Source organism: Lynx rufus, unplaced genomic scaffold (assembly GCF_022079265.1).
Source record: "Lynx rufus isolate CCGP_SWC_20201006 ecotype Redwood Valley unplaced genomic scaffold, mLynRuf1.p SCAF_18, whole genome shotgun sequence".
NCBI classification, from domain to species: Eukaryota; Metazoa; Chordata; class Mammalia; order Carnivora; family Felidae; genus Lynx; species Lynx rufus.
In genome coordinates, this window is record NW_025814832.1 from 50,001 (window position 1) to 58,387 (window position 8,387).

The window sequence follows — 8,387 nt, forward strand, 5'->3', positions numbered from 1 at the left end:
CCTGGGATCTGTGGAGCTGGGGATCCGTTGACCTGGTCCCCGAGGTGGACCGGCACGCTGGACTTCGCCGCGGCCGTCTACCCCAAAGTTTAGGAAATCCGTGGATCGCTAGCGACGCTGGGCCCGGTGAGGTCGGCCACCCGAGTCCCCGGGTTCGATGACGAGCGTTGACCCGCTGCCCCCCCGGCGCGACCGCCCTGGCCCACGCCTGTCCTTTCTTCCCGTGATTTTTTTTTTTTTTTTTTTTTTTTCCTCTCCCACCTCCACTCCTGTCGCCGCTTCCCCCGATCGGATCGGCCCCGCCTTCGTTTGCATTACTACCCTGGACACCCGTTTCTTTCGTTGTAGCACTGGTGGGGGCTGCGTGACGGCGAGACGACCATCCACAGACGGTATCTGGTGGCAGGAAGGAGGGTCTCGGTTAGGCGACCATTCGATCCACAAAGCCCTCTTGGTGCGCCCTCCGTTCCGTGTCCCCCTCCCCCCACCCCAGCCGGGAAACGCTACTGACCCAGGTGGCTGGGGACGAGGCCGTGCGCCGGCGAGGCAGGTGCTGCGTCCCCGCCGCTCTGCTGCGATCGGCCCGTAGTCGTCGTCACACACGGACTCCCTCACTCCACCACCGTGGTGCCCGGACGCCCCCTGCCTGTTGGTCGCTTTTATACTACCCAAAGAGGTCGACGGGGTGGGCGGTGGGGCTTGAGGAAGCTGTCTGGGAGTACATGGTTGGAAATAGGAACAGTTGTAGTTACAAGGAATGGGAAGGGGGGGGTGTGCGGGGGCGGGGGGGGGGGTGGTGGGGGGGTGTGCGGGGGCCGGGGGGGGCGGTGGGGGGGTGTTTTCACACGCGCACGGGAGGGGCGGAGGGGCAGAGAATAGGATCTCAAGATCATTTTGGAAATATCAACCTGTGTTATTCTCCAAGCACCTTCAACAGAAGTATTTGGTGTAAAAGACGACCACAGAGGGACAACTCAAAACACCACCTCTGCGGCTGAGGGGCCCCCGGACAGACAGGGAGGGTCAGGACCGGAAGGACAGCTTCCCTCCTTCCTGGAACCCAGATGGGAAGGCAGAAGTGCTCCCCCACCCCGACTTAGAGTTGAGGCTCTGCCACACTCAGGCGGTGCTAGTCGCCCACGCTCTTGCTGTCGAGAAGGAATTCCTGTTCTCCTGTGGGGTCATGTAGTTCGGGGAACTTCCCAAGCCGCTCAGCTCACAAGAACACCTACGCCCAGTGTCATGAACTCCCTCCCTCACTCTCGCCATCCCCCTCTGAAGCCCAGAAGGGAAAGAAAAAGAAAACATCGACTGCCTGCCTGCCTGCCTGCCTGCCTGCCTGCCTGCCTGCCTGCATTTACTATTCTGTGTGTTGCCTCACCTATGAACACTGGAAACACAACTCGCATGCCCAAATTCCCATCCTTGTAAAAGCGAACAGTTCAGGGCGCCCGGGTGCCTCACTCGGTAAGGTGTCCGAGTCTTGCCTCAGGTCATGATCTCGGGGTTCTTGAATTTCAGCCCCCACATCTGGCTCTGTGCTGACACCTTGGAGCCTGCTTCGTGATCCATTCTCTCCCTCCCTACCCCCTCTCTCCCACTCACTCACTCAACTGGAATGAATGCATACGTAATAAGTAAATAAATGTATATGTGTGTGTACACTTCAGCGGGCTCTCTTAGTCTACTACTCACAAAGCTATGGGACCATCACTGTTCATTCCAAACTGTTTCCATCACCTCAAGGAGAAAGAAACCCCACGCCCCCCTCTTCCTCCCCCCCCTCCCCCAGTACCTTCGACACTGACTCGAGGTTTCTCAACAGCCTTGCTAGCCCTGCAATGTTTCCAAACACTGGTGCTCCCCAAACCCCCCCCCCCCCGTCAAAGAACTCCCCTAATTCAGGCACTTCCGGGTTGTTCCAACACCTGGAACGGCGGGGGGGGGGGGGGAGGGGAGACTGCTGTGTTGGGAGAGTGGGGGGGGGCGGCACGGGACACAGAAGCACTCTGAATCCCCTTCCCTTTGCCTCTCTTCCATCTGGGGTTTCCTGAGGTGTATCCTTTGACGCCATCATTCATCTATGAGAAATGAGAAAAAGAGGACCGAACGTGGCTAGATCGTTTTCGATAGCCTGATACGCATACCCACACGCACGCCAAAAGAAACGAAAATTGCGATCCGCTGGAAGGTCAAACGATGGCAGAGTGGTGCAATTAATGACGCTACACTCACACGATACGAGAGGATGCGGCTGTTACAGATTATGTTGGCAGAGAGGTTTTCGTAGCACGGGAATCCTCTTGTGGTGTTCCGATGCTTCATGACATGACGAGCGGTGGGAAACCTTCTACGTAGGGTGAGCTCTCTTACATCCGAAGACACCAAATCATCATTTCAAAGGCTACGGGTGGTGAAATCGCTCTGCCTTGCAACTTCTTACCCCCTATGTTGTTCTCCATGATTGCATTTCAGCTTCCTCCCTTATCCGAGCCAACGACCCTACCTGGTTTTTATGTATTTATTTGTTTTTAAAGAGATGAAGTACGACATTGGGTCCTAAACGGAGGCAGAGCTTTGGCTACTGGTCTCAGAAACGATGATTGTCTCTGTATTTGTATGGATCCGCCTAACTTTTGCCTCTCACGCCTTTCCTCTCGCTGCATAACATCTTAAGATGAAGGGAGCCCTCTCAGGTGGGACCGCCGCTTGTGGAAAAAGTCATCGGGGCAAAATAGTGAAAGCAGCGTCGATAAAGAATATGTTGCGGGTTAGACACATATTCCCGTTTCATCCCCACCCCCCATCGATCAATCACTTACTCCCCTTTGATGCCATGTTTTGCTTATTCCTGTATTTGTGGATGGGTTTTCAAAGATTTTATTGTAAGTAAGTGCTACGTCCAGCGTAGAACTCGAAATCGCAACCCACGAGATACAGTTGCACGATCCACCACCTGTGCCCACCAGGTACCCTGATGCCACGTTTTCTTTCTTTGCCTCCCTACCGGCCGGCCGGCCGGCCGGCCGGCCGGCCTGCCTGCCTGCCTCCCTCCCTCCCTCCCTCCCTCCCTCCCTCCCTGCCGGCCTGCCTGCCTCCCTCCCGGCCTGCCTGCCGGCCTGCCTGCCTCCCTCCCTGCCGGCCTGCCTACCTCTCTCCCGGCCGGCCGGCCTGCCTGCCTGCCTCCCTCCCTGCCTCTACGTCCAACTAAAACATGAAGTCTGTGATGTGGGAGCTGTAGCCATCTGGTTCTTCCTATATCCCGATCACAGACCAAAGAACGGTCTTTGCCATAGATTAGTGTTTTCAATAAGTCATCTGTTCGATGGCTATCGATAAAGGAAATTGTCAACTTTTAACGGCTGTGGACCCTGTTCCTGGGCACCCAGGGAAGCTAGGCTTTAACATTTACCAAGCTCCAAATGACCCTGTCAAACCCCAAAGCGTGTGCTCTGTTTCTGCCCCGAGCACACGTTGCATGTCCGCTTCATTTAAATAAACAACAACAAAAATGGATCAAAGGGGTGACTTGGCTGGCTGCCTCCCTCAGCTAGGTCAGGGGAGCGGGTGACTCTTCATTGCCGGGCTGTGAGTTCGGGCCTTATGTTGGGTGTGAAGAGGACATGAAAACAAAACCAATCGATCAGTCAGTCAGTCAGTCAGCTGAGAATTAAAAAGGAGCCTTCCAAACATACAGATGAGAAAATGGAAGAAAACCTCCCTGGATCCCCAAAGATTAAAGTCATACAGCTTTGCACATACTGAAAACAGAAAATAAACCCTGTAAAAATTTTCTGCCGTGTCTTTCGTCATTATACCTCGTAACAACAACAACAACAACAACAACAACAACAACTCCTCCTCCTCCTCCTCCTCCTCCTCCTCCTCCTCCTCCTCCTCCTCTTCCTCCTTCATCCGTTCTATTTAAGAATTCCCAACACTGACAACTCTTATAAAGACCATCCAAGCACGGGACACAGAACTGCATTAGACCACATTCTTATGGCTACCTGACAGACATTAGAACTTCCACCCTTCGTGGTGACACCCCGAGCTCACTGATGAGCTCTGCTTCCGAGTACTCCCGTGAAGCACACCACGAGCTCAGTCCGTGTTCACGGGACCACACTTAACAGATCGGGAACAGAACAGAACACACACCGTACGGCGTTCACAGCAGCTGACGGAAGGGCAGGGGAAATACAAGTAACTCACACATCCAACTAATGGGGTTCTCTGAGAACAAAACTCTCTTTACGTCTTCCAACGTCTTCCAACGGGTGTGGATGTCCTTTGGATGCAGAAAACATTCGCACGTCATTTGCTATCGTTGCTCTCGGCACGCTCTTGCACCGAGGCCAAGGGACTGAGAGATGCATCTCGCCAGGTTAAAAAAAAATCTATCCATCGTGTGCCACCGCCACTGAGTCTCTGCACACACTCTCTCCTTTTCTCACTCACACTAGCCTTTCGTACTTTGGCACCACTGTCGGTCGCACACGAGGATCAGAAAACACAAGGTTTCAGAAGTTCAAACAGCCTTCTGGTTCCGTAGCACACCCTTGCATTCATAGCATGGATACGACTCCGCGAAATAAAGAGTAGTGGATATAAATGGGACACCCAAGGTCAAAGTCACAGCCTGTATGGTGTGAAGACGAATTCAAGAGTGAGAAAGCACGTAGACGGAAATATTCCTTCCTATGGCAGAATATTTACAGCACTGCTTTCAATCAAGTGCTTCTCCCGTAAACATTTGAAATGAGATGAACGGCACAGATTCAATGAAGGCTTCATACTGTACTTCTGCATAGGAAGGGAGACAAGTGTCACAAACTACAAACGAAAGCAAAAAGACCAAACACTGTGACACCGTGATCTCCAAAAAGGAGGTTTTCCTGGGGGTGGGGAATGAATGTGGTGGGGTTCCAATTAAAACAAGGAAAAAAGAATGTACTTATAATGAATGGTTTCCATAGTGAACACGCACAAAGAATTCACCTGACGAGTCCAGGGATACAATATTACAGGAGAAATCCTTTGATGTCCATCGTAGCCTGTGTGTGTGTGTGTGTGTGTGTGTGTGTGTGTGTGTGTGTGAGAGAGAGAGAGAGAGAGAGAGAGAGAGAGAGAGAGAAGAAAAAAAGAAAGACACTTACCATGTGTTTAGAAAAATTTGAATTCCTACCAGTCTATACCTACCCCACTGTTTAAATTCCCCAGCTGGAAGATTTAGAATCCGTGCTTGAGCCAAAGCCTCCAGGAAAACCGCTGCCTGACTCTGCATTTGATGCGGGTCCCCAAGCGATGGCCGCACCTGATTTAGAACCACTATCGGAGTTCTTTCCAGAACCAGGGACCCGAGGAGGTTCCTCAACACATGACACATAGAAGTACCCTACGACCCAGCACTTTCACGACTAAGTACTTAGCCAAAGGATACAGGTCTGCTGTTTCCAAGGGGCACACGCACCTCAGTGTGCATAGCAGCACTGTCAACGGTAGGCAAAGTATGGAAAGGGGCCAAATGTCCATCGACGGATGAATGGATACAGAAGAGGCGGTATCCATCTAACAACAGAGCAGTGCGCGGCCACCAGAGGGAATGAAGTCTTGCCATTTGCAAGTACCTGGATGGAACTGGAGGGTGTCATGCAAAGTGACATTTGTCCCTCAGAGAAACACATGTATCACAGGACCTCACCCGTGTGAGGACCTTCACTTCCCAAACAGAGGAACTCGGGAAGGGAAGGGAAGGGAAGGGAAGGGAAGGGAAGGGAAGAAGGGAAGGGAAGAAGGGAAGGGAAGAAGGGAAGAAGGGAAGAAGGGAAGAAGGGAAGAAGGGAAGAAGGGAAGGAAAAATAACATACAAACAGGAAGGGGGACAAAAACGTAAGAGGCTCTTCCCTAAGGGGAACAAACAGAGGGTTCCTGGAGGGGGTTGTGCCGGGGCGGGGGCTGAAAGGGTGAGGGGTATGAAGGACTCTCCTCCTCAAACCACTGTTGCCCTATAGGCTAACTACCTTGGGGGTACATTGAAAAAATAAATTCAATAATAATATCAGAGAGGGCGAGGGCGAGGGCTACCTGATCATCTGCAAACGTAACAAAGGGAAAGTCCGGGAACCGTTTGGGAATGAAGCTGTCTACCGCTTCTCAGTCCTGGCAAAAGAACTGCTGCAGCTTATAGGCAGTCACGTCCCTCTGTAAGGCACCCGACAAACGCCTTCCTGCTTCTCTAAAGCTCATCTGGGCTTCGATGAGATTCAGGAAGTTTGCAGTCACACCATCGTTCCTCGATCGCATGACTTTCACCTCGGTTTCCTATTACGTAAAACGAACACAGCCAAAGCCCTTTGAAGGACTAGTGTGAATATCTTTCCTGTCCTGAACCAGAAGAACCTCTCCAAAGCTACCAAACTATTCTTTCAGATCCTGTTCGGTTGTTTTTCCACGGGAGACCCAACACTCTTAAATCGGACGTTTTCTGGATGGCTCTCTTCACTTTCACTGCTGAAGAAGCAGGCATCTGTCTCGTCCCTTTTCCTGTGGCTATCTTTGGGATAAGTTGACGTCTATCCACTACCGGATTTCCCCAGCCAGCATCAGGGATGTGCAGAATGTCTTTGACCAGCCGGACACCTCTCATACACTGAGACGCTGGATTCCGGTAGTGCAGTCCACGTGCTGCCGACAAACTGGGCTGTCACTGTGGACAGCAGCACTGTCCCGTCGTCTTCCGATGGCATTTCAATGGGCTCGTCATTCTCATCTTTGGTCACCCGAGTACGTTCAGACACCTGCTCTTATTTCTCCGCTAGGCCGCTGCTAGGAAGCCTGACAGGGAACCCGAAGCAGCGAGGGATCCAGGAGCAGCCCAGCTACTGCTCCGCTCCCGCGAAATGGCCGCCTTGTAACTCTTTACGGAAGAAGAAAAAACACCACCGTGACCGCCACCATTTAATAACCTTGCTCTAAGTGTGGAGAAAGCAACCACCCATCCCCAAAAGGAAACATCGGCAGGCTACACGTATAGGACATATGGAGCCTATACTTGCAAGTGCTTACTTATGTGGGAACATGGAAGGGTCACCTGAGTCCCTGATGGCCCAGATGGGGTTCTTTGGAGGTGTCTGAATGAGTTTTCTTGTGTGCTCCCTTAGAGAAAGCTGGCCGTGAGACGACGCGGCCAGAAACTAGGAAGCCCTTTGGTTCCATCAGCGAAGCCCTGACTTTTGGGGAGGAACGGACGCTCACGGAGATATCCCGGGCCACATTTGGTTTGTGGGTTGCTGCAGCTTTTTTTTTTTTTTTTTTGGCTTCTTTGCGCCAAATTGGCTGTGTTCTCATTGGAAATGGAAAACACCTGCGCGATGGGATCCATCCGCGGTAATGCTCTCGTGCGATTGGATTTGTTTTTACAAAAGGGGGAGATTTGACCATTGGGTCTTTCGTGTCCTCTCCACAAATAGGAGTGAAACAAAGGCTGATGTTGGTTTGCATCTTGTTTGTGGATCTATGGCCACAGGTGTTATCCATGTGAGATGTTTTCTCTACCTCTGGATGCTATTGCTAACACCAATTTGTAAACGAGCTCCGTTAATGTGTTTCAAGGCAAGCTCTTGTAAACATTGGGCCTTCTAACACTCGGGAGGATCAGAACAAACCCAAATGTGTGTCACATTCACATGAACAGTGTGTGTGTGTGTGTGTGTGTGTGTGTGTGTGTGTGTGTGTGTGACATTCTCTACATTCAGAGTTTTATGTTACTCCATAAGAAAGTTGCCTCACGGGAAGGGACACAATTGATGGCCCAGAGAGAGGAGAGATAAAAATTGAACACACCTGCCCTCCCCGCTACGCCCACACCCACACCCACACCCACACACCCTTTCCCAATAGTCAGAAGAATGAGGAAGAGGAGGAAGGCAGACAGATGCCAGTGATCCTAAACCCACCCCTGCTCCTCCCCGAGCACAAGCGCCAAGATGGGTGCCCACCCCACGGCCCGCTCCTCCTTCACCTCTTCCACAGGGGGCTGAAAAGCAACCAGAGACAAAGCCACTTTTGCAGGAGGGAAAGACAGGAGACAGAGATGGAAGAAGAAGTAGGAGGTGGACGCGGACGCGGACGCGGAGTTGGAGGCGCAAAAGAAAAAGATGAAAGACACACAAAAAGGTGAGTCCAAAACTTTAAATCTGCCTGGGGCCTGGCCGGCGGCTCCCTGGCCGCCTCCCCCTCCCCCTGTTTTCTGCATCAGTTGGTGTGGCTCCAGTGATCTCCTAGGCCATCCCCGGTGGTGGGGCCTCCCGTGTGAGCCTGATGGTGGGGAAACAGATCGTTTGACTTTTTAGCGGACACGGGCGTGACGTCTTGGGTACTAAAGG

At 52.2% G+C, this 8,387-nt stretch overlaps 1 pseudogene; it reads right to left on the reverse strand.

Annotated features, from left to right (window-relative positions):
* Nucleotides 1-6,015: 6,015 nt before the first annotated feature.
* On the reverse strand, nt 6,016-7,384 carry LOC124513092 (TAR DNA-binding protein 43-like; annotated as a pseudogene).
* Nucleotides 7,385-8,387: the final 1,003 nt, after the last annotated feature.